Raw genomic sequence first — 21941 nt, 5'->3', positions numbered from 1 at the left:
TGCAAACTTTGACGCACATTAAGGATCTGGCATCTTCAGCAGAGGAGGAGGAACAGGAGGAGGAGGAGGGCTGCTTTGCTGACAGTCAGTCATTGTCTGGTCAGGGAACTGCCTTGGACGAGGTGGAGGAACAAGAGGAAGAGGAGGAGGATGAGGGGGATGATTATTATGGGCAGGAGGATGCTTCTCAGGGGCAAGAGAAAATGTTGGCGTTCCAAGGTCAAGTACAGTGTTTGTGCGTGACTGTAGGGATGTGGATTTGCCAGAAAGTGCTCCTCCACCCAGCAGCGGCAGTGCATTATTGACACCTGGAACATTGGCCCACATGTGCGATTATGCCTTGTGGATCCTAAAAAGGGACCCCCCATATGGCCAAAATGATGAAGGACGATGACTACTGGCTGGCCAGCATCCTCAATCCACGCTACAAAGACAAATTACACAACATCATGCCACAGGAGAACTTAGAGATAATATTGGCTAACAAACAAGCAACTCTGGTAAACCGTTTGTTTGAGGCTTTCCCAGCACACAGCAGTGGTGCTGGTTCTCCCATGAGCCGTAGTGGGCACAATGGAAGAGGTGTTCATGGTGCACACAGCCGAAGTGGCGTTGGAGACAGGGGTTTAATGACCATGTTGTGGAATGATTTCTCAAGTACCGCTCACACGACTGCTAATACTGAATCGATTACAAGTGACAGGAGACAGCAGTTGTCAACTATGGTTACAAACTACTTCTCCTCCTATATTGATGTTCTCCCTCACAGGTTATTCCCCTTTGACTATTGGACCTCTAAACTGGACACCTGGCCTGAATTGGCACACTATGCCTTACAGGAGCTCGCTTGCCCTGCTGCTAGTGTGTTTTCTGAAAGAGTCTTCAGTGCTGCTGGATCAATCCTGACAGAAAAAAGGACCCGTCTGTCGACCCAAAATGTTGATGATCTAACCTTCATTAAAATGAACCATGCATGGGTTTCAAAGGATTTTGTCCCACCTTCCCCTGATGACACATAGGTTGCCAGAAAAATGGCTTGCTTTTGTCCTCCTCTTCCTCGGACTTGCCCAATTCCGCCATTTGCAGCAGCTGAATGACTAGCCTACACATCAACATATGCCATTTCTTAAACCTCCCTAACTGGGCTGCCCACTCCCCCAAGGGCTGGGGTCAACACCTGGCGCACCCGGGAAAGTGCCGTTGCTCTGAACAGGTGGATGGGCCCACTGATGGCCGACAGCACTGGCACAGGGCCCCTCATAGTACAATACAGTGTCCCTGACGGTGAGGGGGCCCACTCGCCATCAGACACACCAGCGTACTATGAGGGGCCCTGTGCCAGTACCGTCGCCCACGAGTGTGCCCCCCCTGCTTGGTCATGGCTACAGCACTTGCAAGTTGCAATACTTACCTCTCCCTGCTCCACCGCTGTGCAGTCTGGCCAGTTAAATCCTTCACAGGGACGGCCACTAGAAATTTGGTGTATTGATCGATGATGGTTAAGATGTAGCTATAGTTTGTCCTGCTGACCTCTACCTTCAGATGATCAATGCCTACCATTTGTAATGGACGTCAACTTACAAGTGGATGCAGTGGTGCTTTACGATTACCTTTCACAGTTGTGATAGTCACAGACATGTGACATTCCTGCCACCATTTTTCAATGTTTCCTCTCATGCCAATCCAATAGAATCGCCTACGGCCTGTGGCTTCTGTCTTTTGCACTCCAAAATGACCAGACACATGATGATAGGCAGTGAGGACCATGTCTACATCTCCACCTGTGATCACAATTTGATGGAGATGAGAAACGGTGATGTGATCCATGCTACTGTGATAAAGCAATCCTTTCTTCACAAAGAACCATTTTCGCTGTCTCCACAGACACAGTAATTGAGGGTCTGCATCGTCTCTGCAACATCTACCTGGAGGTTTTCCGGCGATGAGTAATTCCCAAATTTATGCTAACACTTGACTTTCTGTCTGTACTTGAATCCATGTAGTTTCCAGTAGCGGAGAGTCTGGACTGACTTACTGAGATTGAAATATATACGAAGATTTAAAAGTACCACAACACTGTATACTGTTGTACGCTTCGAATACCTTTCCTCTTTTTTACTTTTTAAATTCTGGTGTAATACATAGTGAGCCTGTGAGTGTCTGTGTCTGACTCCGGAAGTATAGACGGAAATTTACAATTACCCCTAGACTGGATACACCTGGTATGTGCTGATACAGTACTGTACCTTTGTTCAAAATTTTTTATTACGGTATCATCCATAGTGAGTGAGCGTGTGTGGTTTACGCCTTCTATATATACGGTGAATCGGAGATACCAATTTTTACCCTATACTTGATAGAGCTTGTATCTTGTTATACAGTACCTTTGTTCGACATTTAGTATTACGGTCAAATCCATACTGAGTAAGCGTCTGAGAGTGACTATGGGACTATGTATACGGAGATTTCAATTGTACCCTATAATATACATATACTTGCTATCTTGTTATCCATTCCTTTTTTTACAACATGTTTTATTATGGTCAAACCCAGACTGAATGAGCGCCTGAGTGTGACTCCGGAAATATATACCGAGATTTCAAATTTGGTCAACACTGTATACAGCTGTACGCTTCTGATACAGTAACCTTTTTTGCTATTTTGATTCTGGTGTAATCCATAATGAGCCTCTGAACGTCTGTCTGTTACTCCGGAAATATAGTTGGAGCTTTGTGATTACCCCAACACTGTATACAGCTGTACGCTTGTGTTACATTACCCATTTACAGCTTTTCATATTCTTGTGTAATCCATACTGGGCCTGTGAGCTTTTGTGTCTGCCTCCAGAAATATATACAGAGATTCATAATGTTTACACTATACTATATATACCTTGTATCTGGTGATACTGTACCCTTTTTCAACTTTTTATTTTATTGTGTAATCCATACTGAGCCTGTGAGAATCTGTGTATGAAACATGAAATATATACGGAGATTTACTGTTATCCCTAGACTGTATAGAGCTGTACGCTTCTGATACAGTACCATATATCTGCTGGTATTTTGAGTCCATTTTCCAAAACATGAGGAAGTATGGTGGAAGGGGACGCGGACGTGGGTGTGGGAGGCCACCTGGTACTGATGGTGGTGGTGGTGCATCTGCTGGTAGTGCCAAAAACACAATCGCAGCTAAGGCAGGAGGTGTTGAGCCTGCATCATGGTGTAGCTCTGGAAGGCCTGTAAGGCTCCCTTTTCTGGGAGTAGGTAGACTGCTTTTAAAGCCGGAGCATTAGGAACTGTTTGTGGCTTACATTGCTGAAACAGCCAACAGCTCTATCGCCTCCTCTTCTGAAGTTTAAAAAATGCAAGCACTGAGTTATCACTGCAGGCTTCTGGTCAGGAGTAACCCCTTTCCTTGTGTCCTTCACCCACACCAAAAGTGAATAATGCGGCAGCACACACTTGAGATTACTCTATGAAGATCTTTTCACATACCATGCCTGGGTTAATTAAAAATGGGGCCCATCATATACTGGAGCTTTCCAAATGGGGGACATCAGACACTGGAGCAGCATTTACGGGGCTCATTATACACTGTAGCATAAGAAATGGAGCCCATTATTTATGGAACGTTATTTGGGCCCATCATACACTGGAGCATCATCCATGAGGCCCATCATATACTGAAGCATTCCAGATGGGGGACATCAGACTCTGGAGCAGCATTTGCAGGGCCCATTATACACTGGAGCATTAGAAATGGAACCCATTATATATGGAGCATTATTTGGGCCCATAAGACACTGGAGCATCATCCATGGGGCCCATCATATACTGTAGCATTCTAAATGGGGCAGATCAGACACTGGAGCAGCATCAATGGGGCACATTATACACTGGAGCATTACAAATGGGGCCCACTATATATGGAGTATTATTTGGGCCCATAACACACTGGAGCATCGTCCATGGGGACCTTCATATACTGTAGCATTTTGTGGAGCTCATCATATACTGTATGGAACATTATATGTGACCAATTATTCTGTATGGAGAAATATATGGGGCTCATTATTCTTTATGGTTCACAATGTGATGGCCATAATACTGTATGGAGTAATATACTGTCCTTTTTTTGCGCTATTGTACAATTTAAAATAGATCAGTCATGTCATGTAAGCAGTGAAGTATTTGTCATAGTACTATAACTATATTTCTGTGCCGTATCGGAGCATCATGAATTGTGGTATGTGTTAAAGGGGCCCATTGACACTCTTTGGCCCAGGGCACACGAAAACCTGGAGCCAGCCCTACCCCACCACAACTTTAGCCAAATAACCCCCAGTTTTCAATGCGTAACTATTATTATGAAGTAAATAAAGGTTGACAAGCTTCAGTAATAAGAATTGATGTTTTTGGCATTGAAATGGGCACTGTAGGTGTGTTTACTGTCCTCCACTCCCTGCCGACTTTGCTTCCCCATTGACTTGCATTGGGTTTCGTGTTTCAGTCGGCCTTCGACTTTTCCCTATAGTCGGCCGATTTTGTTCGAACCGACTTTTGCGAAAGTCGGGGTTCATGAAACCCGACTCGACCCTAACTAAGGCAAAGTCGCTCATCTCTAGTTACAAGTGCTGCTGGCAACAGCTGTGTCAGTCAGCACTTGTGCTACAAGGTTAAAAAGACATATCCAGCAGGTTAGGGTTTATTGCTATAGTTAGCATTACGGTTACTGTTAGGGTTACGGTTACTGTTAGGGTTAGGGTTACTGTTAGGCTAAAGTTAGTGTTACTGTTAGGCTAAAGGTAGGGTTAAGTCAGTCACGTCACGTCATGTCAGTCACGTCAGAGTTTTCTATTTCCGTAAAAAAAATAAAAAAGAATAAAATGGCCTGTCAGTTTTATCGTGCAGAGGAGGCTTATGCACTTTTATGTTCTGACAGCGAAGAAAGTGCAGTGTCAGATGGCGATATGGATATCATGAGCTTTAGTAGCAGCGGCAGTGATTCTGGTCCATCCTCACACACAAGGACCAGTACAACAAGAAGGGCAAATAGCGCATCTGGAGAAATGTATCCATCTCAGGGAACAATGCCCAGTACTAACTCTGTCCCTAGTGCACCTGCCAATGTCCAAGGGCTTTGCCTCTTGATGGAGCATTTTCCAGATGGGAGGCTTCGGATTCAGCTACTCCATTCATCCCTAATTTTAATGCCATTCCTGGTATAAACGTGAAGGTGGAAAATTTTGGTCCAATTAATTTTTTTTAACTTGATTATGACAGATAGCTTGCTAGAGCATATTGTCTTGCAAACAAATTTATTTTCTTCCCAATTCATCAGCCAGAATCCATGACCTTATTATGCTAGGTCAAATTTATGGATACCAACTAATGTCCTAGAAATGAAAAAAATTTTAGGACTTATATTCGCTATGGAGCTTGTTATAAAAACGAGCATTCGGTTTTATTGGTCCAACCACCCTGTTCAAGCAACCCTTATGTTTTCTGCCATTCTTCCTAGGACCCGTTTTGAAATGCTCATGAGGTTTTGGCATTTTAAAGACAATAGTCAATGCCTGTCCAGAGATGCCCCAGAACATGACAGACTATTCAAAATCAGACCCATTATCAAAGACTTAACAGAAAAGTTCTTAAAGCTCTACACCCCAACAGAAAACATTTCCATTAATGAGTCCCTTGTAAAATTCAAAGGAAGACTGCACCTCAAGCAATTTATTCCTTCTAAGAGGGCAAGGTTCAGTTGCACTATAAAATGTGCGTGAGTTTAAGTGGATAAACATCTGCTTTTCACATTTATGAGGTGAAAGCTAGCCAACTAAACCCACCAAGATGCCCTACGTATCTGGGGACATCTGGAAAGATTGTTTGGGAGCTGAGAACTACATTTTTACAATAAGGCTATAATCTGTATGTTGACAACTACTACACCAGCATACCCCTATTTAAAAGTCTGGTTGACCATAACATAGGGGCTTGTGGGACCATTCACAAAAACCGTCAGGGGTTTCCACAATCATTGGGCAACGAAAAGTTCTGAAAGGGGCAGTCAGGGGCTTTACGCAAAGGAGAGCTACTTGCCCTTAAGTATAAGGATAAAAAAAAGATATTTTTATCCTGAGCTCGATCCACACAGATGCCACAAGGGACACTGAAGAACAGGGATCCACTACTCCAAAACCTGTGTCTGTCATTGACTACAACAAATATATGGGGGTGTGGACCTTGCAGATCAGGTGCTACAGCCATACCAGGTATCAAGATAATCATATACTTGGTATAAGAAGTTATTTGTTTGTTATTTATTTGTTTCAGGTGGCCACATATAATTCCTTTTGTATTGTACAAAAAAGTCAGAAATTTTAGATACTTTCCTTGATTATCAGGAAAAGGTCATTGAACATCTTGTTTTTGAAAATTTTGTCCCCGCCAATCCTTTAGAATCTGAAGATGTCAGAAGACTTACTGAGCAACATTTTATTGCACTCATCCCAGTAACAGGAATAAAAAAGAACCCCCCGAGAAGATGTCGTGTATGTTCCAAGAGAGGAATAAGGCATGATACCCGCTATTATTGTTCACAATGCCCATCATTGCCAGCCTTATGCCTCCATGACTGCTTTAAAATCTTCCACACAGAATCACGTTTTTAAACTGTTTTGACATTCAGGCATTTGGTTTATTTAGTGACAGACGCATTTGAGTAGAGCTGACTTAATTTCCGGGGGTAGGTGGGGGGATGTCCCCAGAGACACAAGCTGGGCACAATATATTGGGCACTACAATGACATTTTTGCAATCTTTGCTCTAAAACTTCCACTACGTATTTCTGGAAATCATCCAAACATTCTGCCAGCAGAATCCCTACTGAAGTGACCCCATTTTGGAAATGGAACCCCCTCTGCGAATTGCAAATGACACTCCTCTGGGAATTAATTTATAGGTGTAGTGACCATTTACCTATCTACCTATTTTCCAACATAAGATTTTTCATCACTGCCCAATGGTATAATTTTCTATGGAACAGCTGTGGTGTCAGCATGCTCACTGCACCACTAGAATAATTCATTCAGGGAAGTATTTTGTAAAATGCAGTCACTTTTGGGGACTTATGCTGTTCTGGCACCTCACGGGCTCTGACAATGTGACATGACACCCTCCAAACATTCCAGCAAAATCTGAAATCCAATATGGCACTCCTTCCCTTCCGAGCTCTGCCTTGCACCCAAACAGTGGTTTACCCACACATATGGGGTATCCGCAGACAAATTGCACATCTGCCGGGGTCCAATTTCTCCTGTTACCCTTTGGAAAAAATATTGAGGGCGAAAAGATCATTTTTTGTGGAAAAAATATGATTTTTTTATTTTCACGGCTCTACGTTATTAACTTCTGTGAAGCACTTGAGGGTTCAAAGTGCCCACCACACATCTAGATAAGTTCCATGGGGGTCTAGTTACCAAAATGGAGTCACTTGTTAGGGTTTCCACGGTTTAGGCATGTCAGAGGCTCTGGCAATGTGATATGTCACCCACAAACAATTCCAGCAAAATATGCTCTCCAATATGGCACTCCTTCCCTTCCAAGCTCTGCCAAGCCAGTAGTATTCTGCCAGATATGGGGTATCGGCGTGCTCAGGAGAAATTGCTCAACAAATTGTACGGAGCAATTTCTCCTGTTATCCTAAAGAAAATGCAAAATATGGAGCTAAAAAGATTTATTTGTGAAAAATGTTGTTTTTATTTCCACGGCTCTATCTTATAAACTTCTGTGAAGCTCCTGTGGGTTCAAGGTGCTCAATACTCATCTAGATAAGTTCCCTAAGGGGTCTAGTTTCCAAAATGGGGTCACTTGTTGGGGTTTTCCACTGTTAGGCTGGTCAGGGGCTCTCTAAATGCAACATGGCGTCCGCTATCGATTCCAGCAAATTTTGCATTCCAAAAGTCAAATGCCGCATCTTCCCTTTCAAGCCCTGCCGCGCGCCCAAACAGTAGTATGCTCCCACATTTGGGATATCGGCATGCTCAGGAGAAATTGCACAACAAATTGTTTGGAGCAATTTCTCCTGTTACCCTTCTGAAAATGCAAAATATGGAGCTAAAAAGATTTATTTGTGAAAAATGTCCACGGCTCTACGTTATAAACTTCTGTGAAGCACCTATGGGTTCAAGGTGCTCAATACACATCTGGATAAGTTCCCTAAAGCTGGAGTCAGACACAACGTATAAAAATACAGACCGTATTTTACAGTCGCAATACGCAGAAATGTTCCCTGAACAGTAATCCATATGTCATCCGTTGTTAAGGTGTGGCTCTGTTTTTTGCACATGCCAATATCCGTATGACATCCATATTGCATCCGTATACCGAGATTTTCTCGCCGGCTGGCAAAATGGACATATAATGGAGCCCAATGACAGGTTAAAACACCAGCGAAAGAATAGATATAGACACATAGAATATACTGTATATATATATATTTTTTTTTTTTTTTTCTTCATAGAGTTCTACATAGCAGAATAGCTGTTAAATCAATTGCCGGCTTCTGTAAAATCATTCCAAAACCAGACATGAAATGACACATGGTTTACACACAGTAAACCATTTCATTTCATTTAGTTTTTTATATGTCTTTAACTAATAATTAGATTAGTTTATGTGTGTAAAATTTGGGGCATCTAGGTTTTAAATTAAGGGTTTTTAAATTAATTGAAAAAATTGCATGGGCTCCCGCGGTAAATTCTTAACCAGAGTGGGAAAGCCAGTGAGTGAGGGCGATATTAATAGCCTTGAGAGGGACAATTGTTTTTGCCCCCCGCCGGCTACAAAAATCTGCCCCCAGACACCCCAGAAAAGGCACATCTTTCCTGGCACTTAGCCTCATTAAGCCGGATTATTAACGGAGAGGTGTCAATAAGACACCTATCCATTATTAACCCTAGACTAGTAAAGGGTTAAAAAAATACACACAGACATGAATTAAAAATTCTTTTAATGAAATAAAGACACCAAGTTTTTGACAAAATTTGTTTGTATATAAACCATGTGTCATTTCATGTCGGATTTTGGAATGATTTTGCAGAAGTGGGCTATTCTGCTATGTAGAACTCTATGAAATATAAATATATATGTATATATATATATATATATATATATAGTAGGGATTCGCTCTGGTAGGTAATGGCAGGGCTGCAGTAACGAGGCAACACACAGGCTTAAAGTCCAATTTCAGTGGTTTAATGTCACGTTGCAAACAGCAGATTAACAGAAAATAAGGAAAAACATAAATATACTCCAGCTTGGAGAACCACTGTTCCCAGACTCACTCCTTGCACGGCACGGGCTTAACTAAGCGGCTGCCTGGTCCGCGGCATCTGCCAGGTGCCATTCCCAGGGTTGTTGAGAGTCTTGCTGCTATAGTCCTGCAGCACGGGGATCCTGTATACAACTTCAGGCTAAGTCCAGCCAAGTTCCTGTAACTTCCAGACACACTCACCATGTGCCAAACATCAACCTCCATTACATAGCCCATAACCCCTCTCACAAGTGAGGTAGACATCACATGGGCTGATCACGTGACCATGACATCATCGCAGGTCCTGTCTTTAGGGAAAAACCCGGCCAAACATTAATCTGCTGGGAGAAATGTATCTCCCATCCAGTAAAACACCCTTTACTGTACCACATACCTCCCTCCTATGTTCAACCCTAAGGGGGTGGACACATGACATACAGTGAACTCTGGACAGGGCATCTGCATTCCCCTGTAGTCTGCCTGCCCGATGTTCTACTGAAAATTTTGCAGGGACAGGAACCACCTGGTGACTCAGGCATTCCTCTCCTTAGCTTGACTCATCAACGTAAGAGGGGGGGAAAGCCCTCCAAAACTTATCAGTCACTATGCGGTCCAGCATGGCCGTGGGGGACAACACCTCAGGCTGCAACCACTTTCGTAACAGGTGCATCAGGTTCTAATACTGGGACTGAGCTGGCCTTTGAGGGGGTAAACTCCCACTGGTGTACCCGCTGTGCCCAAACTAACACATTTACCCCAAGACATGCCAGTATCTCACCCTTGACGACCGTGTAGTCCGCCCTTTGCTCCGTGGGTAGGTCCTGATATGCTTTCAAAGGTCCTGGGGCCAGAAACAAAGCAATGATTTCTGCCCACTGGTCCCGGGGTAGCTTCTCTCTCTCAGCGACTCCTTCGAACATCTCCAGGTACGCCTCCACATCGTCCGACTTCTCCATTTTGGGAACCACTGTACGAACTGCTTTCCGGCCGGACATCATGGATTCCCCAGTTAGTTCCTTTTGCCTGCACTGTCATGATATGCTGTATCAACAGCTGATTGGTTTCCTGCTGCTGCTGCATAGCCTGCTGTCACATGGCCTCCTGCTGCTGCTGCCGCATGGCCTCTTCCTGCTGCTGCATAGCCTGCTGCTGCTGTCGCATGGCCTCTATGTGCATTTTTACCATGGCCTCCATTTCTGGAAAGTTCCCCGCCTATATATAAGTACAGTTGTGGCCAAAAGTATTGACACCCCTGCATTTTTTTCAGATAATACTCAGTTTCTTCCTGAAAATGATTGCAAACACAAATTCTTTGGTATTATTATCTTCATTTAATTTGTCTTAAATGAATAAAATACAAAAGAGAATGAAGCAAAAAAGCAAAACATTGATCATTTCACACAAAAAAAAAAAATTGCAGGGGTGTCAATACTTTTGGCCACAACTGTATGTGTCTCAATGACGTGTGTGTGTGTGTATATATATATATATATATATATATATATAAAGCATTCTATGTGTGTATATCTATTCTTTTGTTTCTTTATTAAACATGTCAGTGTGATTTTAGGCTACGTTCCCACTAGCGCATCACCTCCGGTCAGCTCCGTCTATGGGCGCATGACGCTGCATGCGACCTGCGTACCCTATCTTTATCATTGGGTGCGCAGGCCATGTGCAGGTATGCGTTTGCCGGTGCATGTGTTCTTTTCACGGTGCGCCGTCCTGCGGCAAACTCACTGTGTTGCATTTTGGTGCGCACGGTGCACCGTCAAAAGGAGGCGTGCGCCGTCAAACACATACTTGCACACGGCCTGCATACCCAATACGGCCTGCATACCCAATGCTAAAGATAGGGTACACAGGTTGCATGTGGCGTCATGCGCCCATAGGCAGAGCTAACCGGAGGAGGTACGGCCGTAGGCGGAGTTTCATGGCGGCCATGCGCATCCCTCCGCAGCTCCAGGAAACACTAGTGTGAAAGTAGCCTTACTGTATTGCAAAATGAATTGCTGGCTTTTGTTGAAGGACACCGGTGCGTATTTCTCACAAGTCACACGTCTGGTCCGTGTGTAATCCGCATTTTTCTCGCCCCCATTGACTTGCATTGGCGTATTTTTGGAGGAATACGCTGACATTCGCAGCATGCTGCGATTTTCTCATCCCGTAAAATACGGCCGAGAAATATACTGCTGATGGGAGCTGCCCCATAGAGAAACATTGGTCCGTGTGCAATGCGTGGTTTTAGCATCTCTCACTCGTCCATATTGCTCTCCAGTGTGACGCCGGCCTAAGGGGACTAGTTTACAAAATGGGGTCACTTGTTGGGGGTTTCCACTGTTTAGGCAAGTCAGGGGCTCTCCAAACGCAACAAAGCATTGGCTATCGGTTCCAGTCAATTTTGCATTCCAAAAGTCAAATGGTGCTCCTTCCCTTCCGAGCTCTGCTGTGTGCCCAAACAATAGTATTATCCCACATATAGTGTATCAGCATGCTCAGGAGAATTTGCAAAACAAATTGTATAGTTCATTTTCTCCTTTTACCCTTGCAAAAGTAAAAAAATTAGGTCTAAAGGAAAATTTTTGTGAAAGAAAAGTAAATGTCTATTTTTTCCTTCCACATTCCATTCATTCATGTGAAGCACCTGAAGGGTTAATAAACTTCTTAAATGTGGTTTTGAGTACTTTGAGGGGTGCAGTTTTTAGAATGATGTCACTTTTGGGTATTTTCTGTCATATTGACCTCCCAAACTCACTTCAAATGTGAGGTGGTCCATAAAAAAAATGGCTTTGCAAATTTTGTTGTAAAAATGAGAAATCGCTGGTCAACTTTTAACCCTTATAACTTCCTAACAAAAAAAAGTGTTTCCAAAATTGTGCTGATGTAAAGAAGACATGTGGGAAATGTTATTTATTAATTATTTTGTGTGATATCACTCTCTGGTTTAAGGGCATAAAAATAAGTTTGAGAATCGTGAAATTTTCAAAATTTTGCTAAATTTCCATTTTTTTTAACAAATAAACGCAAGTCATATCAAAGAAATTTTACCACTATCATGAAGTACAATATGTCACGAGAAAACAATGTCAGACTCACCAGGATCTGTTGAAGCATTCTAGAGTTATGACCTCATTAAGTGACACTGGTCAGAATTGAAAAAATTGGACCGGTCACGAAGGCAAAAACAGTTTCTGGCGCGAAAGGGTTCAACAGCTCTGGTGAAATGAAAGATGCTTAGTGATTGGTTGGTATGTGGAGTGGGCGTGGCCAATACACGCACACATTTTTACTGTATATATATAGACAAAATTTGCATAAAAATGCAGCAGTTAGAGGTAAACAGGTTTAAGACTGACCACCCACAACTCATGGGCCATGCTGTTTGATTGGCCCTCAAGCTAAACTTTACCAGCCAGGCCTTGTTTGCCCTATATACTGCAAAACTATATTACAGTATTGCAGTACAAAGAACAAATCACAGTCTCCTATAAAACCCAGCCTGTGGCAGGGCATCTAAGGAGTACAAACAAGGCAGCAAAGACAAAGGAGAACAACCAGAGGGACATGTAGGATGGCTATGGGAGAAGAGAAGTCAGATATCTGCCAGGGGGAGTTAATGTGTGATGATGTCATTCTATTCTTCACATGAAGTCAAGAACTGACTTCCTGTCTACACAAGAGCACATGTATTAAACTGGATATCACAAGACCCAACTTCTTATATCTAAGGGGGTGGGGGAGGAGTATAAATGTAATTTGGGTAATATTAAATAAATTGCACTGGGAGAACATTGAGTTTCAGCAAGTATTATGTGTGGAAAAAAATTGACACAGTCCTTAACACATTAAGTCGCTTTCTTACAAAACATTCCCTTTTTATGAATGTTGAATCATCTTCAAGCTTGATAGTGATTCATCAATTCCTTATGTATGTCTTTGACTTTGAATTAAAATGTCTACAGACCTCCAGGTTTTATCTCATTTCGACTTTAGATTAAGATTGGGATTTGTATTTAAACTAGATATTTGCTTATTTCACTTAAACTAAGGTGAAGTTTTGTGTTGATATTTCTAGTTTTTTTTTTAATATGGAGTTTTAAGGGTTGTATTAGATAAGAGAAAATAATTTTACTTTTTTCCAAAAATTGTGCTACTTAGGGTTGTGTCTTTCCCATTTTAGTAAATCTACATTGCACAATTCATGGACAAGAGTTGTACTGTTATTAGAAAAAATGAACGCCATTTTTCTTATGTTATACAAATATTTTATTCATATTTATTTATTAGACTTTGTTTTTAAAGCACCATCATATTCCATAGAGCTTAGAAACAATCTTCCAAAAATCACAAAGTTAAATTGATCATGAAGTAGGCTAAGGCAGCACGGATACCTTTAGTTACACTAAGTCAAGCAGGTTTCCGTTAAAGACAAAATTTTTCCCCAGCTTGCTAATAAAGGTATGTTCACACAGTTTTTTTTAAAGATTTTGAAGCAGATCCAATCCAAAATCTAGATTAAAACACATTTAAGATAAGATAAGAGATCCTCGGTGGATCACGTTCAAGACGAATTTCTTGAAATTCATGGTTTCAAGCAGATTTGATTGGTAGTTCGCAAAAACGAAAACTTGCCAGACACCATTTCCCCTTTTGCTGAAGCATCAGGCTAATATCATTTTGTGTTGCTTAGTGGGCCTCCCCATAATGCCCTGCAGCTATGAATTTCTTATGGATTATTATACCTTATGCAGTGGTGGTCAGTACCTCGGCCATTATAGATCAGAAATGGTCACAGTCGGAGCACAGTTTGTACGACAGTCATTTTTCATATTCAGAGTCACTGGGTAAGCCTCCCTCTCGTGTAAAGTGTAAGCTGTTATGGTCAGCAGCAGGTGCGGACATATAATATGGTGCCGTCCATTATTACATACAGGTGCTTCCCCCAAAATTAAAATATCAAAAAGTTAGTTTATTTCAGTTCTTCAATACAAAAAGTGAAACTCATGTATTATATAGTTATTACAAATAGTGATCTATTTCAAGTCTTTATTTCTTTTCTTTATTTGATCTGCTGGTGTAAGTCCACTGTGTTTTATGAAGACCAAAGTCAACGCAGTCGTTTACCAGGAAATTTTAGAACAATTATTTTTCCTTCTGCAAACATGCTATTTGGAGATGGAAATTTCATTCTCCAGCAGGACTTGCACCTGTCCACACTGCCAAAATTATCAATACTTGGCTTAAAAACAACAGTATCACTGTCCTTGATTGGCCAGCAATCTCGCCCGACCTTAGCTCCATAGAGAATCTATGGGGTATTGTCAAGAGGAAGATGAGAGACACCAGACCTAACAATACAGACGAGCTGAAGGCTGCTATCAAAGCAACCTGGGCTTCCATAACACCTCAGCAGTGCCACAGGCTGATCGCCTCCATGCCACGCCTCATTGATGCAGTAATTGATGAAAAAGGAGCCCCAGCCAAGTATTGAGTGCATTTACTGAACACACAGTTCAGTAGGCCAACATTTTAGATTTTAAAATCATTTTTCAAACTGGTGTTATGAAGTATTCTAAATTACTGAGATAATGACCTTTGGTTTTCCATTGACTGTAAGTCATAATCATCAACATTAACAGAAATAAACACTTGAAATAGATCACTCTGCTTGTAATGACTCCATCTAATATATGAGTTTCACTTTTTTGAAGAACTGAAATAAATTAACTTTTTGATGATATGCTAATTTTGTGAGAAGCACCTGTTGCTCCGCTGTTGTGTATAATGCTGTCTCTAAGGCTACTGTCACACTAGCGTCGTGTGACGTACGTCGCAATGCGCCGTTTTGGAGAAAAAACACATCCTGCAAAGTTGCCCGCAGGATGCGTTTTTTCTCCATAGACTTGCATTAGCGACGCATTGCGACGTATGGCCACACGTCGCATCCATCGTGCGACGGATGCGTCATGTTTTGGCGGCAGCGACGCACACAAATACTTTACATGTAACTTTTTGTGCACCGTGTCTGCCATTTTCGACCGCGCATTGCGACTGGCCCGTACCGACGCAAGTGTGAAAGTAGCCTTACATAGAGTATTCTTGTTATTTTTGCTATTTACAGCGCCCGCTTTTATTACATACTCCTCTCTTGTTAGATATAAAATGACTGCTGATGGAGAAGCCAAGGGCCAGACGACAAGTCCATTAGCACCTCTATTAGAAAAGAAGCTTTACCATGCTCCATCAGCAGTCATTGCATTATATATCTAACATGACAGGACGTTATGTAATAGAAAACAGGGGGCGTTATATAAATTGATATGTAAGGGATGGAGCTGTACATAACAAGAGAGGGCACTGTGTAATAAGGGGTGGCAATATACATAATAAAGGAGACTATGTAAGATTTATATATGTATATGCATGTGTGGCTATATACTGTATATTTATCTGTAGCTTTGTCGCCATAAAAAGAGGGGAGCCCAGACACAGTTCCTGCACAGGGCCCCAAGCTGTGAGTGTCAGCCCCTGGTCAGCAGGGTCCTCTCCTTCTCCTGTAACGTATAAGCTCTTATGGTCAGCAGCGTGTTCTCTCTCACCTCTAAAGTGTAAGCTCTTATCGTCAGCAGGATCCTCTCTCTCCTGTAAAGTGTAAGCTTTTATGGTCAGTGAGGTTCTCTCTCTCTCTCTCTCGTCTATGAAATGTACGCTCTGATTATCATGAAGGTTATGTCTCTCCTTACCCCCACATATATTTTCCAAGCAATTACAATCTTTAGATGTTTAAGATTAAAAGTATCTGCTGAATTCTAATTTTTTTAGAAAATTTGGTGGTCGAATTTTAAAACATCCGCTCATCTCTACTCGTGATGAATAAAAATAAGTGACATTTTGCAGCTATATGACATTGCCAAGTCAAAAGGCTGACATAGGTCTGTTTCTTTTTTATACATATTTTGAAGTGACCTAGACTACAATACAGTATTAGTATACATACATAACTAGGCCCATATACAGTACATCGCCTAGATACAAATCATGTTACGTCATCTGAAGCAACATTGACATTTAATATATAATATGGAAGTGGAAATACATAACTGTTGTCCATGGTTTTTTTTTAAATGCCTTTTTTTTCTTTATAATTAGATATGACATCTACTTTCAGTTGGATTTCCACGCTAACCAGAGCTATGATTTATTCAGAACTACTGGCACTTGTGCTCAAAAGACTACAAAAGGAATATGAAAGCAAACATTTACATTAATAACAGTAAAAGAAAATGTTATTGCAGGGTGTTCAGAGAAGTACAGGCAGTTCTCTTTACCTTATCGTCCAGGTCAAACAATCATCTGTTTTATATCTTTTCATTCATTTGTAACGTACCATGCAGTATTCGACTCTAGCAGCACACAGAGAACAAGACCCATGGCACTGATAAAAAACAAAGTTCCACTAACTGAAGAAAGAAAGCAAATGTCGTGTTGTTTCATTTTATGTTCAGATTTCGTTTTAGTTTTACTGGAATAAAAAGAAATGAATAAAACTCTGAAATATTTCATTTTACAAATCAGTCGCCAGCAGGGCACACAGTTTATGCTTGCATGTGAATACAGACTATGGCAAAATCCTTGCTATTAAAGCTACTGAGATGCTGTAAACTGAAATACCCTGAGACCCACTGCACCTGTTTTATTACTTACTGATGTTTGCAATAACTCTTAATGCTATTCTGTCCAAAGAGACTGAATGTACAGTAAAATACAAGGTCAATACCATTTCCTTGGTAATATTTGCACCAGCTGCAGGTTAAAGGGGTTGTCTGTTTTCAGAAACAGCACCACTCTTGTCAACAGGCTGTATCTGGTATTGCACTAATTTATGGAGCTGATTTGCAATACAAGACATTACCCATGAATAAGTTTCTCTTTTTTAAAGGATTGATCATGATGTACTAGCTATGGACAGCATTTAAAAGTGATAGGTGCAGTGAATACAATAAATTAAGTTCTGCTTTAAATCACTATGGCTCTTAACAGAAATTTAAATTTAAACACAAGCCTGTTTCTTCAAAATTATCAGGACTCTCCCTATTTGTCTACAGGTAGAGAGCTGTCAATCAAATTAAGGGGCAGAGAGTTAAGGGGGTTTTACACATAGTGATATCGCTAGCAATATCGCTAAAAGGTCACTGATTTTGTGACGTGCTAGCGATATCGCTATGTGTGATACTTACCTCCGACCGGCTCCCCCGCTGTCCATCGCTGATCGCGCGAGATTGGGCGGCTCCATTTCTCGTCGTCAGCTTCCTGCTGGGGCTTCCAGCTGTGACGACGAGCGACGCGTGGAGGCGGGCGGGAGGACGTCAGGATCGCTGTGTGTGAAAGGTGAGTATCGTGCGCTGTGTCGCTGCTGCATCGTTGTGAGATCTTCCTGTGTGGAAGCTCACTAGCGATCATTTAGCAATGCACCAGCGATCCTGACCGGGTCGGATCGCTGGTCGGATCGCTGGTGCATCGCTAAATGTAAAAGGGCCTTTACATTTCTAGCTTGTGGGTCCCAATGCAAAATCTGCAACAGGGCCGCCGACTACAATGGGTCTTTAACAACTTCCCAAGGTTAGAATTAATAGTATGTCTTATTAATGTGAGAGCTCTGGCAAATTGACATACCGATGATCATGTCGGCAGAGAAGGACAACTGACTGCAGAGTTACTGCAGAAACATCCAAAGCCATTGTCAGCACCATTTCTGTTTATAAACTCTTTTGATGTCATAATCAATAGCAATTGTGGCAACTGGAATTCATCAACACCCCCAGGATGTGAGAGGGGTAAGAACCTCTGAGTCATTGTACAATGGCCTTCAAAGGGGTTGTACACTGCTTGGACATGTCTTCTCATTCCCCATGTTTGGCCCTGTTAAAATAAAAACACTGCATTTTTCAGATTATGACATACTCTGGATTATAAGACGCACCCCAAATTTTGAGGAGAAAAATATGAATTTTTTTTTAATAAAATGGTGGTGCTTCCATACGTCTTATTGCTTACCAGTACTGGTGGTTGCGGTAAAGCGGGATCCCAGGGTCGCTGCTGGAGGAGGCAGGAATGGGGTGATGCTGCAGGCCGCAGGCTGGGATGAGGGGGTGTCCGGTGTGCAGTGCACCACTGCAGGTGTCCGGTGCCAAGAGTGTCCGATGATGCAGGGGTTTCTGGCACTGCGGGTGCCCGCCGGTCCTGCGGGTGTGTCCAGTGGTGCTGTTGGTGTCTCTGGTGCTGCGGGGGGCTCTGCCGACATTCTGTGAAAGGCCAGAGCCCCCACAGTTCTGTTCCGTGGTTTCCTGTGCGGTGGACTCTGGGAAAATGGCCACCGGGGGTGGCCCATGCGCAGATGGAGATCTCGGCATCAAGATCTCGGGAGATGAGATTTCAGCGCTGACAGGTTCGCTTTATTGAACACTAAATATCCAAACTAAAATACTTTAGAAATGAGTGACAGAAGGATAAAATCAAACCTAAATTCCAACATTTTGGCACCTTTTTAAAACAGACCCCAAACCAAATTTTTCACATTGACCCGGACATGCAATGTAAGAGTGGCTGCAGAGCAGAGAATAAACTATTTTTATTTTTGTGCAATTTCCCTACTTGTGTGGATTCAAGGTATTTGGCACCGAATGAGTTAACTTTTGTTTTGCCCAAGTAGATGTTGTCAGATAGCAACAGAGAAAGAGTGTACACCCCTAATAAACAGTATCTAATAACACCCACAAGAACTTAACTAAAGTTATCGCATTAGGTGACAAATACTACTAATATAAAATTTGAAAAAAAAAAAAAAAAACATTTTATTCCGCTCTACAGCCACTTTTCCATCGTTTGTCCATTTCAACATGAAAAAAGTGAAAGGTCCTCTTTAAAGAATTTTACAGGACTGAGCAATGCTAAAACCTCACGTTGTGCACTTTTCTTATTGTTATAATATTTAAAAGCATAAAGCCATATTTGGAAATCTTGCTTGCAATATGGGTAACCTTAACAGCAGGCACACCCTGAACAAAGAAGGAGCAAGAAAGTTATGAAACAATTTGAGAAAAATGTCTTTGTTCTCTTTTTGGAATAGTAATCTCTCTTTCCATATGACAACTAAATAACTCAAGAAATTAAAATCATATTGCTGAAGGAAAACACACATAAAAAACATTGTGCAAAATTCTTGGAAGCATATTTATTTGCATTTATAAGATGCCAGCATCATTTCTACCATTCTAGTTGCTACCAACTGACTGCTTTGCCATCCTCTTTTGTCTCTTCGAATTGTCAAGAAATTGTACTAATGAGTTTTAGGATTACAAACTGTTGACTTTTACAAACAGGTGCTTAGATTTAACCCATTCACGACATATGATGTTTATTTACATCTTATGTTATGCCCCTGACTTTTAAGCAGGCTCTGGTGCTGAGCCCCCATCTTTCCCCACACATAACAACTGATTTAATCAGCTGTCATGTAAAGTTAACAGCCTAGTGTGGATTATAGCTCCACCCACAGCTGTTAACCAATTAAATCTTGCTGTCTATCATTGACAGAGGGATTTAACACGCCTCTGCCCAAAGCTTGTCACAAATCCTGCCTGCCAGTGCTTCGTCATTTGATCTGGGGGCACCGATGGCTTCACATGACAGCCGGGGATCTGCATAAGACCCCCATGCCTGTCATTAGGCCTCTTTCACACATCAGTATTTTTGATCAGTATTTCATCAGTATTTGTATGCCAAAACCAGGAATGTCTCCAAAGCAAAGAACAAGAGTCTGTCTTTCAATTATATTTTTTTCTTGGTAAGTTCCATTCCTGGCTTTGGCATACAAACGCTGATGCAAAATGCTAACCAAATACTGACGTGTGAATGAGCCTTTATGGCTTTTGGCCGGCATTCACACATTTTCTGCTATGCATGTGCAGTATATGCAATCTCAGCTTCAAGTATCTTAAAGGGGACTATTTAATACTGTACTGTAAAAAGTGAAAACATTTTTTAAAAAATATGAAAAACTAAAAAAAAATAAAAAGTTCAAATCATCCCACTTTTTCCCCAAAACAAAAAAAAATATACATATTTTGTATCGCTGCATTCAGAAATGTCCGATATATCACAATATAAGGTATATTAATCAAACTGGTACATGGTATAAGGAGAAAAAAGTTGAAATGCCAGAATTACAGTACATTTTTCTTTGGCCACTGCAACATTGCAATAAAGTACAATAAGAAGTGATCAAAACATCAAATCTACCCCAAAATGGTATAAAAATATATCAATTCAAAACTGAAAAAAATAAGCCATCAACCAGCCCCAGATCTCGAAAAATAAAAACACTATGGGTCTTGGAAAAGGATGACAAATGCAAAAACCCTTTTTCATACAAATTTCAGATTTGTTTTCACAACCTAAATAAAAAAATAAACTGTTCATGTTTGGTATCTGTGTACTTGTACTGACCTGGGGAAACATATTGCCAGGTCAGTTTTACTATATAGTGAACACGGTAAAAAAAAAAAAAAAGAAGCAAAAACAATTATGGAATTACACTTCTTTTTGCAATTTCACCACACTTGGAATTTTTTTACCATGTTTCAGTACATTATATTGTAAAATCAATATTGCCATTCAAAAGCACAGTGCATCCTGCAAAATGCAAGCCATCATACGGCTATATTGATGGTAAAATGAAAAAGTTATAGCTTTGGAAGAGGGGGAGGAAAAAACAAAAAAATGGAAAAAGACCATTGCGTGAAGGGGCTAAAGGTTTGTCCAATTTATTGGGTGACATGGACATTCTACAGCAACTCACACTAACAGCATCAGGACTACTGAAAAGCTGACAAGTGCAAATTCTCGCAATGGTCTGTTACTTTGTTTTACATAGCCAGGTTAAGTAAAGAAAAGTGTTAAAGAAACACTGCACACCTTACACATGGGATCACTCAAACATCATGGTATTGCTTAAGCTACTTCTGCCTTCAAAACACATTGTTCCAGGTACAGTCGGTAAGGAAACATTTTGCACCTTACCTTGTATTGGGAGTATGGTAACAAGAATATCAACCATTAGCACAAGTGAATCCAACTCTCCTGCGACCCAGTAATTTTGAGTACGTGTAGCCGTCATTTAAATTTTTACATCATAAATCAATAGTATCCACAAAAATAAGAAACTTTACAAGGGTATGTGCACACGTTGCAGATTTGTCACATTTTGCTGCAGTTTTTTCAGCACAGATTTGTCACAAAACCTGAAGGATTTTCTACTACCAGCAAAGTTAATAAGAATCCTGAAGTTTCACGCACACGTTGCATATTTTTTCTTTGCAGATTTAGAGCAGAAAATAATCTGCAGCATGTCAATTCAGTGTCTTTTTATGCAAACTTCACCCATACTAAATAGTGCGGAAAAATCTGCAGCAAAAACACACGTAAACAAAGCAGCACAAAAGTATTTAAAAAATGCATCAATTTTACTTAGCGTTTTTCCTGTTAAGGGATGCAGAAATGATGCAGATTAGAGTTGAGCGACTTTTGCTTTTTTAGGGTCGCGTTTCGTTTCGTGAAACCCGACTTTT

General features: G+C 41.3%; 1 protein-coding gene across 1 annotated transcript in view; it reads right to left on the bottom strand.

Annotated features, from left to right (window-relative positions):
- Positions 1–21941, bottom strand: part of SUGCT (succinyl-CoA:glutarate-CoA transferase) — a 1606806-nt gene that overhangs the window by 49445 nt on the left and 1535420 nt on the right. The window lies entirely within an intron of this gene.

The sequence above is a fragment of the Dendrobates tinctorius genome, unplaced genomic scaffold (assembly GCF_039654945.1).
Source record: "Dendrobates tinctorius isolate UK_male_01 unplaced genomic scaffold, ASM3965494v1 ptg000162l, whole genome shotgun sequence".
NCBI lineage: Eukaryota > Metazoa > Chordata > Amphibia > Anura > Dendrobatidae > Dendrobates > Dendrobates tinctorius.
Note: the sequence above shows the minus strand (reverse complement) of the source record. Positions and strands in the feature narration are given on the sequence as shown.